Below are 13,419 nucleotides of genomic sequence, written 5' to 3'. Positions count from 1 at the left end.
TTTAAAATCACCTTAACATTTATTGTAAGGAATTAAAACTGGTAAGATGTATGGCTTCATCTCACATGTGATATTCACAAATTTAAGTCGTCAAAACTGAAGAGTATCAAAGTAGAACCATAGGTAAAGATCAGAAGGACGTCTCAGTACTCCTAGCCTTCTACAAAAATGTGTATTTGAATAATGGCTGTATCTGTCTTTTTTTAAGCAAAGCAACTGTTGAGAAAAGTTTAGTGACTGGCTTATGTCACTAAACTCAGTTCACTTACTGGAATTATTCTGAGGCTTAATGACTACCAGATGGCTCCTCTTCTCAACTGAAAAGCATTACAAAGCATACAGAGTGCTGGTACGGTGTGCTAGAGAAAGGAGGGCCTTCGTGATACCTTAAGATCTTGAAAGATTTCCAAAATGCTTTTAAGACAGCTTATTAAGAAAAATCTGCAAAGTTATTTTTTTTAAACAGGAAATTAAGGAAAGGAAAATGAAGGTGGAAGAAATTAGGAAGCCAACAGTGGATAAAGGTAAGCTCTGCGCATCCTGGCATCTAACACAGAACATGAGCTCTGTGTTCAGTGTTTTAGTGCAAGATAAAAACAAATCAGCTGCTTTAGAGAAACACTACATCTGTTACTAAGACAGGAGAAAATGTCTCATGGGTCCCTGTAACAAGGATGTCACACTACAGGCGTGCTTGGCTGTCCAGAGGATATATGGCAGGGTTTTAAAAGGAAGGAAAAAAGAAGGAAAGTCTGTATAGAAACTAATAAAACCTTGAGTAATGGGGATAAACTCAAGGGATCCCACTCTCAGAGACAGCAAGTTACAAGAAAACATGGAAAAAGTTTTCAGTGCCATTTCTGGGGTATGTGCAGGTACTCATTCATTTCAGTCTCTCGAGCAATGACAGTACTGTTCAGAATAACTACATTTTACTGAATGTTTTCAGTTGAGGATGAAACAAAATGCTTTTTAACCAATTCCCCACACATCTGACTAAAATGTCAAATTCAGGTCTTATTGTTAGTCAATTTAAAAACAAGAAATGTTTCCAGCTTTAAAGTGAAGAAGGAATGCTTTCAATTTCTAGTAGCGTCCAAGGAGCAAGGTCAATAGCATGACCTGTAATTAAATGCCTTAAGCAGATGAGTGCTTTATCAAAGAACTGGAACATCTCAAACCTGTGAAAGGCGAGCTCAGATGTAACAGTGGAGGAGACTCTGAAATGGAAAAGGCTGCCAGTAAATACTGAACACCAGCCGTAAGAAAGGCAGAACTACTTGAGATTCAGGTGGTGGGTGGCGGATGGTGTACATCCATCCCAGCTACTGCTGCACAGCAAATTATCCCAGAAGTCAGTGACTCAAAACCACCACCATTTTATTACGTATCTCGTGATCCAGGGGTTCAGGGCTTGGCTGGGTGACTTGTGCTCTACTTGGAAACAAACGCGGTCACTCGGCGGTTACTGAGCTGGAGCTGAGTGTATCTGGAAGGTCTAAGACATCTCCTAACGTGGCTGACAACTTGCAATATTTTCTTTTAAAAATAAGACAACTGAAATTTTTCTTCAGCTTAACAGCGGTATAGCAAAGGAATTGCTATAAAACCAAAAGATGACTCACACTTGGTGTGGCACTGAAGGCTCAGTGTGGCTGAGTGGGCTCCATCTGTAGTACTTAGGAAGTTCTACTCTTCCCCACCTGTCTCCTTCCTCGTCGCCCCTCCTAAGGGAAGAGGAGTTACTAACCAGATTGCAGTGAGCCCAAGCTATTCATTGGGCTGTGTTTTTACAAATGAACATGACTGCAGAAACCACGTGCAGTCACTCACTCTTGCCCTCTTAGTGGGCAGGCCTGCCATCCTCTCTTCCAAGCGAGGTGGGGAATTAGACCTGGGGCTTTCCTGAGCCAAACTTTCTCTATTCAGGGTAGGGGATGATGGGACTCTGAGTTGTTCCGTTGCAGCTCACCTGAGCAGGCCTGCGGTCAGGGCGCTCTTCTAAAGCTACCATGTGAGTGGTGCTCTCTTTTCCATTGGCTCATCTTCCTTACCGTTACAGCCTCCTTGGCAGGATTGCAATGCAGAAACCGGTACGGTTCAGGCACCAAAATCCTGACCTCAAACCGCATGCAACATAACTGAAGTTCTGTTCATTCTGGGGGGAAAAAATGGATATGAAAAGTATGGTTAGATTTAGCTCAATTACCATATGAATTTCAGCTATCATGCAGTGAGGAATACTACAAATGCCTTAGAAAGGTGTTCCTTAACCTTCTTAAACGGTAGGAGAGAAACGTGCTTGTAGTCATCCATATGGAAAAAATGTATGTGAAGTTTTGTCCTGTCCCTCCTACATCTACTCCTTCACCCCCCATAACTAAGAGAAGTTCAGAGAAGTAACAAACTAAAACAAGAGACAAAAACAAGATACACATTGTGGTTAACAGACTTCTATATCTTAAGGTAGAATCAGGAAGACTTATTTTTTCCCTTAAATGTATGTATGTGCGTGTACACACATTTATAGCTGTACGTACACATGCGCCAAAGTACTATGAGACAGTGAACTGGCAGAAGAACAAATCATAGCTTAATTCTGGAATGTGAAGCTCATCAAAACCTTGGCTGATTTACCTGTAACATCTGCCCTTCCAGCCAAATCTGCCACTTTATCTGACTTCAGCTGTCAGCTGCGCGCACCTGCCAGGAGCGGGGAGGGTGTCAAATAGATGAAGGGATATTAAGCTGGCCCAGTGCCTTTCCCTGTGCTTTGGTGACTGCTGGATGAGTCATGATTTAAGCCCTTTTTACAGATTTTACCTGACTATATATCCTTTAGGGTTGACTCTTGGTTTTTCCTTTAGTGAAAATCACTATCCTATGATTTAGCCAAAGGCATCAGAACCAAGATGCCCCTACAGTTCCCTCAAGCTCAGAATCACCACCTCCAGTTACCCGACTTCCCACCCCAATCAGTCACCATCGTGGGCTTGGACTCATACCTGAAACTGTTCAGTGGTGCAGATTCTGAACTTGCCAGCCTTCTCTCCAGTTCCCTCTAACCCAGCCCTGACTGCACTTTGGAAGTACTTGAGGCTGCTCCACAAGCACTGACCCTAGGCCCCACCTGCAAAGCTTGTAAACTCGCAATGGCAAGCACGTCGGCGCCTCTCGCGCTCCCAGTCCTCCGCCTGCGTCGTGTCGTCCTCCCCGCTGCGCTGCCTGGACCCGCCGGTCAGACATTTCAGAAATGCTTTGTATATCCTACTATTCTCCTTATTCTTTTTTTTTTTTTCTTTCCCTGTAGCTCTCACCTGCCAACCCAGCCGAGGAAACACCCAGTCTTATCTGTTCAGGTTACTGAGACGTGGGGAAAGTAGCGTGAAGTTGTTGACTCTTGGCTGGGCTTTTTCTGCTGCTCCACAATTTTTAAATTCAATTGAGATTACTTGGCACCAAATTCATTCATTTATTCATTGTGCAAGTCAGTCAGCCAGTCACCATGCAACCGAGTCCTATGCATTGCTGAAGCTGCAGGGTTCACCAGTGAGGAGGACCCAGGCCCCGCACCCGGGGAGCTCAAGGGAGACGCGGCACAGTCCTCTCTCCCGGCGGTCCCCCGCCCCCCTCGTCCCCTCGGCACCTTGCCACGCCTCCTGCTTCACTCAGCCGGCCAGGGCCAGCTGACCAGGGCTGCCTTGCCTTCTCGTGACCTCACTTGGCTAGAGAAACTATTCCCACGTGCATCCGCCATTATATTCAACAGCTTTCCCCCTCGGTCTTCACTTCTGGCCAGGAAGTGTTATTTGCCACTACTAACCTTTCCTTCCTGAAGCTCCGGCTTCTCTTGGCTCCTGAAGGGAGATCAGCTTCTCTGCTTCTCCTGGCTCTCTGCACTTTTTTCCCTTCATTGATTTTCCTACTCTGCCCACCACCCCCGCTGGTCTCCCATAAAGCCTGCCTGCTTATCTTCTTCCTCTACACTCGGTGACTTGAATGGCTTGTCCTCCCTCACCTGCTTTGTGCTCCCCTCTCTGCAGAAGACTCCAAAGTCTTCATCCTTACATCTCTACACCCCTGCTCCAGATGCACATTACCTGTTACATGGGTAGTACACTCATCCAGGTATGAGGTCATCTCAAACTCAACATAGCCAGACCCAGACACATCATCTTTCTGAGATGAACAAATGTTGGCACCATGCTTGATACATGAGAGGAACTCAAATGGAAGCTATTCTTTCCCTGTTTCCCATCTTCCCCATCAGAAAAGTCTTCCTAAAATGGTTTTAATGACGTCGTTCTCCTTTTTTTTAACCTTCTGTGGCCCGCCTCTGCCTAACAAAACATACAGAAACCCCTACATTCAAGATCTGACATTCAAAACTCTCTATAAAAAAAGACTGCATGGAGACTAACCAATATGCTACTAAAATCCAATGGGTCAACAGTGAAATCAAAGTGGAAATTTAAAAATACCTTGAGAAAAATGACAAAACACAACCACAAAAAATCTATGGGATACAGCAAAAGCAGTCTTAAGAGGGAAGTTCATAGTGATACAGGCCTTCTTCAAAAAACAAGAACAATTTCAAATAAATCTAATCTACAACCTAAAAGAATTAGGAAAAGGAGAACAAACAAAACCTAAAGTCAGCAGAAGGAAAGGAATAATAAATATCAGGGAGAAAATAAATAAAATAGGGGTTAAAAATAGGAAAAAATCAATAAAATGAAGAGTGTTTTTTCAAAAGAGCCAACAAAATTGTCAAACCTCTGGCCAGGTTCACCAAGAAGAAAAGAGAAAGGCCCCAAATAAAATAAGAAGTGAAAGGAGAAATTAACAACTGATCCCACAGAAATACAAAAACCGTAACAATACTATGAACAATTATATGCCAACAAATTGGACAACCTAGAAGCAATGAATGTGTTTCTATAAACATACAGTCCACCAAAACTGAATCAAGAAGAAATAGATAATTTGTACAGACTCATTACTATAAATGAAATAGATTCTGTAATTTAAAAACAACAACAACAACAACAACAAAAACCTTCCCACAAACAAAAGTCCAGGACCAGATGGCTTCACTGGGAAATTCTACCAAACATACAAAAGAACTTAGATGGATCCTTCTCAAACTCTTCCAAAAGACTGAAGAGGCAGGAACACTCCCAAACTCATTCTATGAAGCCACCATCACCCTGATACCAAAACCAAAGGTACTACCAAAAAAGAAAATTACAGGCCAGTATCTTTGATCAATACAGATGCAAAAATTCTCAACAACATACTAGCTGTTTATGACAAACCCACAGCCAGCCTTAACAGTCAACAGAAAAAACTTGACAGCCTTCCCACTAAAATCTGGAACAAGACAAGGATGCCACTCTCACCACTTCTATTCAACATAGTATTGGAAGTCCTAGCCACAGCAATCAGAAAAGAGAAAGAAATAAAAAAGATCCAAATTGGAAGGGAAGAGGTAAAACTGTCACTATATGCAGATGACATGATACTATAGATAGAAAACCCTAAAGAATCCACACAAAAAAATACAAGAGCTAATAAATGAATTCATCAAGGTAGCAGGTTACAGGATTAACATACAGAAATCTGTTGCATTTCTTTACACTAACAATGAAATATCAGAAAAGGAAAGTTTAAAAAAAAAATCCCTTTTAAAATCACATCCAAAAAAAATTAAACACTAAGGAACAGACCTGATCAAGGTGAGTCACACACTGAGAACTGTAAGACACTGATAAAGGGAATTAAAGATGATTTAAAGAAACCGAAAGCATTCCACGCTCTTGGAAGAATTAATATTGCTAACGTGGCCGTACCACCCAAAGTAATCTACAGATTTAATGCAATCCCTATCAAATTACCCAGGACATTTTTCACAGATCTAGAACAAATAATCCTAAAATTTACATGGAAGCACAAAAGACCCAGAATTGCCAAAGCAGTACTGAAGAAACAACAAGGCTGGAGGCATAACCGTCCCAGACTTCAGACAATACAAGGCTACAGTGATTAAAACAGCATGGTGTTGGCATAAAAACAGGCATGTGGATTAATGGAACAGAATAGAGAGCCCAGAAATAAACCCACACACCTTTAGTCAATTAATCTTCAACAAAGGCAGCAAGAATATACAACAGAGAAAAGACAGTCTCTTTGGCAAAGTGGTGTTGGGAAAGCTGGACAGTCACATATAAATCAATGAAGTTAGAACACTCCCTCACAACATACACAAAAATAAACTCAAAATGGTTTAAAGACTTAAACATAAGACAACATAAATCTCCTGGAAGAGAACACAGGCTAAACATTCTCTGATATAAATCGTAGCAACGTTTTTCTAGGTCAGTCTCCCAAGGCAATAGAAATAAAAGCAAAAATCAACAAATGGGGCCTAATCAAACTTACAAGCTTTTGCACAGCAAAGGAAACTATAAACAAAACAAAAAGACAACCTATAGACTGAGAAAATATTTGCAAATGATGTGACTGACAAGGGCTTAACCTGCAGAATACACAAACAGCTTATACAATTCAATAACAAAAAAAAACCCCACTGAATCAAGAAATGGGCAGAACATCTAAACAGACATTTCTCCAGTGAAGACAAACAGATGGCCAGTAGACACATGATGTTCAATATTGCTAATCATCAGAGAAATGCAAATCAAAACTACAATGAGGTATCACCTCACACCAGTCAGAATGCCCATCATTCAAAAGCCCACAAACGATCAGTGCTGGAGAGGGTGTGGAGAAAAGGGAGCCCTCCTACATTGCTGGTGGGAATGTAGTTTGGTGCAGCCATTATGGAAAACAGTATGCAGATTCCTTTAAAAACTAAAAATAGACTTGCCACATAATCCAGCAATCCTACTCCTGGGCATATATCCAGAGAAAACTCTAATTCTAAAAGATACGTGCACCCCAATGTTCACAGCAGTACTATTTACAGTAGCCAAGACATGGAAACAACCTAAATGTCCATCAACAGATGACTGGATAAGAAGTTGTGGTATATTTATACAATGGAATACTACTCAGTGATAAGAAAGAATAAATGCCATTTGCAGCAACATGGATAGACTTGGATATGGTCATTCTAAGTGAAGTAAGCCATGAAGAGAAAGAAAAATGCCATATGATATCACTCGTGGAATCTAAAAACAAAAAAGGACACTAATGAAATCATCTACAAAACAGAAACAGACTTGCAGACATAGTAAACAATCTTATGGTTACCAGGGGAAAGGGGGTGGGAAGAGAGAAATTTGGGAGTTTGAGATTTGCAAATGTTAACCAGTATATATAAAAATAGACAAAAATAGAATTCCACATAGCATAGGGAACTACAGTCAGTATCTTGTAATAACCTTTAATTAAAAAGAATATGGAAATGAATATATGTATATTTATGCATGATTGGGACATTAAGCTGTACAGCAGAAATTGACACATTGTAATTGATTACGCTTCAATTAAAAAAAAAGGTGTGGTATACACACACGTGCACACACACACACACACAAATCTCAAACTCCCAATGTCCCACTGGCTCTAGGGGCAAAAGAGGTTTCCTACTGTTGCAGTCTCTGGATGGCCTACACTTTCAGTATTTCTGTCACTTGTGTGAAGATACTAAATTCTCTAGGGTGACGTGTCACTTTCTGCCTAGACCCGACTGATACATTTCAGCCAAGCCAAGCAGTAGATAATGTGTGTTCAGTCAACATATACCAGGCTCTATGCACACCAGCATCTGTGCTGGATTGAGTTTTCACTTGTTATCTTTGTTCAAATGGTTACCTCCACCTAAAATATCTTCCTTGCCTCCAACCCACCTAACAACACTGCTGACCTTCCAAGCTCACTCAGAAACCAGCAGTTGGAGCATCACTGTGTGGGAGGCGACGTGCCGGGTGCTGAGGGTGCACAGGGAAGGAACGACCATCCCAGGCACCATGGAACTGACACTACATTTCTTCATGAAATACTCTTTTAGATTCTTTCCACCGATGTGTACATTCTTGAAATTCCCATTTGGCTGTGCTTATTTTTACTTTATTTGCTTTTAATAAAAATCGCCTATATAGTACTTACAAAGTGCCAGGCTCTGTTCTAAGGACTTAAAAATACAACATTTTAATGTAATCATTACATAGGTATGTACCTATGAAACACAATATAACACATATATAACAATTTAGGTGACTTCCTGGTAAGCCTCCTTACCAGGTGGGTGCTAATATTATCCTCATTATTTTATTAGTGAAGAAACTGAGGCACAGAGAAGTTGAGTGACCTGCCTGATGTCACAGAGCTGGTATGTATAACTCTGTCACACTTTTATTTTAGCCTTGCACTACAGGTTTCTGCAAACTTATTTCAGCATCACCAGCAGAAATTGCTGAATTTTTTCCCTTTCTTTTACAATTACAGAATGTATGGTTTTTAGCTGGGAATGGGTCCACCTCGGGAAAAAGAAAAGCTATGGTTCCCACCTTGCCATGGGATGTGTGAGTAAACGTGGTAAGTTTGCCTTACCTTTTTAAAAGTTAGCTTTATTACAAGGATAAGACAGGATTATTATGAAAAAAACTCAAACATCACAAAGAGGTACACAGTGAAAAGGAAGGACCCACCCTTCAGACCACTGCCTCTCTTGCCCCAGCACTCTTAACTGTTTGTACATCCTCCCAGAAATTTTCTATGCACATATGTGTATTATGACTGTTATTATTAGCATTTTAATACAAAAGGAATCATACTAAACATACTCATTTGCATATCAGCTTTTTTCATCTAATCTTGCATACTTCCCATAGCAGTACATAATAGATCTTCCTTATTTTTAAAAGGTCTCCACTGTATTCAACCGAGTTACATGGCTCTGCCATACTTCCTTCGAACAGTTCATTATTGCTAGATGTCTAGGTTATTTCCAGCTTTAGGCCATTCTAAACAATGCTGCATTTATGGAAGATAATTAAATGTCAATCTTTCCCACACAGCCCACAGGTTATCAAACAGGTGAAAAATGGTTTCCAGCCATTTCAATTCATGTCTTTTATGATGAGTGAAGCTGAGCATCTTTTCACATATAGAATACTTTGCATTACTTTTTTATAATCTATCTGTTCTTCAATTAGGTCATTTTTCTATTGCATCATCGGTCATTTTCTTATTGGTTTGTAGTTCTTTACATATTACAGAAACCAGCCCTTTGTTTATGATATGTATTATAATTATTATTTTCCAGCTTGCCTTTTGATTTTGCTTATGGTATTTTATTTTTTGGCTTAAAGAAATTCATGTATTTGGATTTATCAGTTTTTTAAGGGCTTCTAGGTTTGGGGTTATACTGCACTCAGTTTATCAAATAACTTCATCATGTTTTATTTTAGTGTTTTTCATAGTTTTATTTTTATACTTGTCTTTTCATCATTGGGAATATACTTTTGGATAAGGAGTGGAGTGGGAATTTTGTCCCAGAATCACTGGTAATGAACACTCCTCCTCTTCTACTAACTTGAAATGCCACTTTTATCACTGCTGGTGTGAGTAAAATGGATACAATCTCTACAAGAGCAACTTAGCAATATCTATCAAAGAATGCACAAACAAACCTTTGACCCAGCAATTCAAATTCCCAGAAATCTACCCTACAGATATGCTTGTACTTGTGCACAATAATGTAAGAATAAGGATGTCTACTGAAGCATTGTTTGTAATAGGAAATTCTGGACATTAAATGTCCAGCTATTGGGGACTGTTAAATCATTAAGATACATATGTACAATTGAACCAGGCATATCTACTTGTATTAAGTGGAAGAGTAAACACAGCATACTACCAATTGCAATGCTATATCACCTATGTCAATAACATCAGCAAATATAAAGAGAATAAATATAAAAATGCTGACGTGTGCATAAAATAAATCTGAAAACATTTTCAGGAAACCACTTTCACTAATGGCTTACAGGGAGGATTGCAGCCTGGGATATCAGAACAACAGGAACGTTGACTTTTCCCGGTACCTTTTTTGGACAATTTTGGATTCTGTATTATTTCCATGAATTGTTTGTTACAATGAATTTTTAAAACTTCATTCACTCAACTTATTCGCATTTAGCGAATGCTAATCTTGTACAAAGCTATGAGTTGCCAGGAAAAGAGGTACAAGTTAGTAATCCCTGCCTAGAGGAGCTGACAGGCAGAGTGGACCTCATACCTCTTTGCACTGGAATCATGGGGGAGGGGAGTGGGAGTTCTTATCAAAAAGTCAGATTCCTGGGCCTCACCTTGATGGAGTCCCAGAGTGACGCCCAGAAATGGGCATTTCTGGCAGGATCCCACTGGGGATTCCAGTACGTGACAATTCGGAAGCCTTCCAGGCTGGAGAGGCAGCTCACTGTGTGGGTGCATTTTCTCGTCCCTGCCTCACTCCTGCCTAGCAGCCGAGACCGTGCTCCAGGCGAAGGGGTGTCACCCTGGGGCATGGGCCTAGCTCCCCGAACACTTGAGACCCGGGCCTCCCCTGCGCTCTCCTTCAGGCCGAAACTGCGAGGCCTCACTTCGCCGCACCCCGGGGCCGCTCTTCTCAGTTCCCAGATCAGGCTTCGGAGTCGGCTGGGCCCAGGCGGTCACCAAGCCAGGGAAGCAGGGGGCGTGGGGCAGGGGACGGGAGGGAAGTGGAAAGGAGGGCAGACGTGACCCGCGCGAGCGGCTAGAGGTGAAAGAACTGCGGAAACCGAAGGCAGTGGGGCAAGTGGGCAGAGAATGGGAGGCGAGGTAGACGCTTTAGGAAAAGGAGGAAAACGACACGTGTAGCTAGAAGAAATGTACAGGAGGGAAAAAACTGCGACTCCGCCGGGACTCGAACCCGGAACCTTTGAATGCCTTCAGCCTCTAGAAGTCCAATGCGCTATCCATTGCGCCACGGAGCCACCTGTTGGAGTCTTTGCGCATCTGCCATGTTAAGCCAGAGGCGACGGCCCCGCGCCTTTTCCATCACCCCTCGGTCTATGTCGCCGAGGCAGGGCACTGCCATACACGAGCTGCGGGCGCCCGTCCTCACCCAGAGACCGCCTCTCAACGAGGCCCGGGAGCCCTGCAAGAGCTCCGGCCGGGTCTCCGGCCCACCCGGGGCGCCGCCGTACCTGCCCCGCGCAGGACAAAGCACGCCGGCGCTCTTCCTCCCGGCTCCCTTCCTGCCCACTCGCCCCCGCCTACCCGCTCTCTCCGCCAGCCGATTCCGCCGGCCCGGCCCCGCCCCGGTGATGCAGGCCCCAGGCCGGCCGTTGCGCGGTTAAACCGGGCCGATGACGCGGGGCACTTACGTCGCACCTTTTAGCGGCCGATCCCGAGCAGCGGCCCCTCCCGGGCCCCGGGCTCTTCCCTGGCCGCCCGCGGCGAGCGCGGGCCGCGGCGACGTCTGTGTGAGTGCTTGTGCGTGTTTATTTGCGCGGGGTTCGCCAAAACGGGGTTTGGGTTGCATTTCGCTCCCCACAGCCCCAGAGCCGAATTTCTGAGGTATCCGGGCTCTGGTGGACTGAGGAGGGCGACACGCCCCGCGCCGCAGCGTCCTCCGAAAGCTCGTCCCAGCGCCGGCGGCCGCCGAGCCCGCGCGCCGGGAGCACGTGTCTGCGGGGGCGGCCGCGGCGCGGGGCCTGCGCGAGTGGGAGCGCCGGGCGCGTGCGCGTGCGGCCGCCGGGGTGCGCGCCCGAGCGGGGCCGCGGGGCTTCCCGGGGGCGGCGCGCGGCGGGAGGAGGAGGCGGAGCCCGAGTCCGGCCGAGCGCGCGGCCGCTCGAAGGGTGGCGGTCGCTACGAACCAGTTTGGTCTGAGGGGGGTTCTTCAGTGACCCTGCAAGTCCCAGCTGCACGACTCCGGAGCCGCTTGAAACAGACAGTCTAAGTAAAAACCGCGTGGTTGCCACGCAACCGCGGCTGCCAGACAAAACCCTCGGTGCCGGCTGCAGTCGGCTGGCGGTTTCAGAGCCCCGCCTGCGTAGAAATTGCGGGGCCGCGGCTGTGCGCGCTCCTAGGGCGGGTCCGCAGCCCCCTTGTGCGCCGACCAGGCGCAGGTGTAGCCCACCTGTGGTCACCTTGCATCAGGCGTCAAAGCCGAGTGGACTCTGTCCGTGCTCTGCAGATGGAAGGGGGCTCCCAGGAAGAGCGTGGTGCGGTAGGGGTCTGTGCATTCTTAGGTAACTGTGCCCCACAGCTGTGCTGCGGGCCAGGTGCTTCCGTCCCCTTTACGACTTGGGTAGGGGTACCAGCTGGTAGTGTCAAGAGCTGTGAAGAATCTGAGATTTCACCCTGCTTCCAGCCGAACATGTCAGTCTGCCTCACTTCCGTGGGTGTTGACAGAACACACAGCACTCCTGGGTCACGGGGAAAAGACTACCGCAGCGAAAGCGGCAGCCGGAGTATTAACATGACTGGTTCCGCCCCCCGAACCCCAGTGCTCACGGGGCCGAAGCAAGCGGGCCCAGCCGGAAGCTTGCACGCAAAATGGGCTGCACTACTGGAGAGGAACGCTGAGCTTGGGGAACCCACCATTTTGTGGCAAGCAGCAAGCAAGCCTGCCCTCTGTCCCACAGGGAAACAGTCCCTCAACCCTCAAGGCTGCTGACTGCAAGCACAACCCTGAGAAATGGCCCAAGTGAGCAGGGTCTTGCCTTCTTAGCCCACCCAGCAAGGATGTGCAAGGATGCTAAGAGCCCGTGATCATTGCCTGTCCAAAGAAGTGACAGAGCCCTGAGTGACGCCAGGCCTGCCATTCCACCATAATAGATCCAGTTCCTTGACAACAAGTTATGGATAACATTGTTATGCACCCATTAAGATTAATGAAGTAAAACAAACATCCTCACATGCACGAGGTAGGGACTTTTACATGTGCAAAATTAACCCTTGAAGTAGAATATGACTTCAAATTGTATTTATTTAAACGAATCTTTATTGAGCTCTGAAATGTGCCAGGCACTGGTGGCACCTCAAGAGTCTCCACTGGTCGTTGGAGTTGCACATGGCTGAACAGGAGAAGAGAGATGCTCAGTGCCTCCTTGAGTACCACACAGAGGAGTCCTCCTGGGGGACACTGAAGCCAAATCTCAAATGGTGAGTCACTGACATGATTTAGTAACAATTCAGATTCATATATGTAAGTCCTGGGAAGGGAGAATTGAGGAAGAAACCAAGTGTTAAGGAAAGATGTGTGTCCATAATTCCATTTAATGAAGCAAAAAAAGAATTTTAAGGTACTTGATTCCTTTCACTAATTGAGCTATCCCATCCAGAAAGAATCCAGAGTAATGTACTAAATCAAGTTTATGCTCCCCCCCAAAAAAACTTCTGGGAGATTGGACAAGTTGGGGGAGT

The 13,419-nt window shown here is 44.8% G+C and overlaps 1 protein-coding gene and 1 non-coding gene across 3 annotated transcripts in view; one reads left to right on the top strand and one right to left on the bottom strand.

Annotated features, from left to right (window-relative positions):
- Positions 1-10,897: 10,897 nt before the first annotated feature.
- On the bottom strand, positions 10,898-10,982 carry TRNAR-UCU. Its single transcript is given in 2 exon segments — positions 10,898-10,933; positions 10,946-10,982. It is a non-coding gene; the product is annotated as a tRNA-Arg (tRNA).
- A 353-nt stretch (positions 10,983-11,335) lies between these two features.
- BCAR3 (BCAR3 adaptor protein, NSP family member) overlaps positions 11,336-13,419 on the top strand; it is a 221,007-nt gene continuing 218,923 nt past the window's right edge. The window contains exon 1 of one of the 2 annotated variants that reach the window (XM_032487113.1): positions 11,336-11,474. The gene's annotated coding sequence lies outside the window, so the exon portion shown is untranslated. The remainder of the gene's footprint in view (positions 11,475-13,419) is intronic. The other variant, XM_032487116.1, reaches the window with a different exon arrangement.

This window comes from Camelus ferus, chromosome 9, assembly GCF_009834535.1.
Source record: "Camelus ferus isolate YT-003-E chromosome 9, BCGSAC_Cfer_1.0, whole genome shotgun sequence".
Taxonomy (NCBI): Eukaryota; Metazoa; Chordata; class Mammalia; order Artiodactyla; family Camelidae; genus Camelus; species Camelus ferus.
Note: the sequence above shows the minus strand (reverse complement) of the source record. Positions and strands in the feature narration are given on the sequence as shown.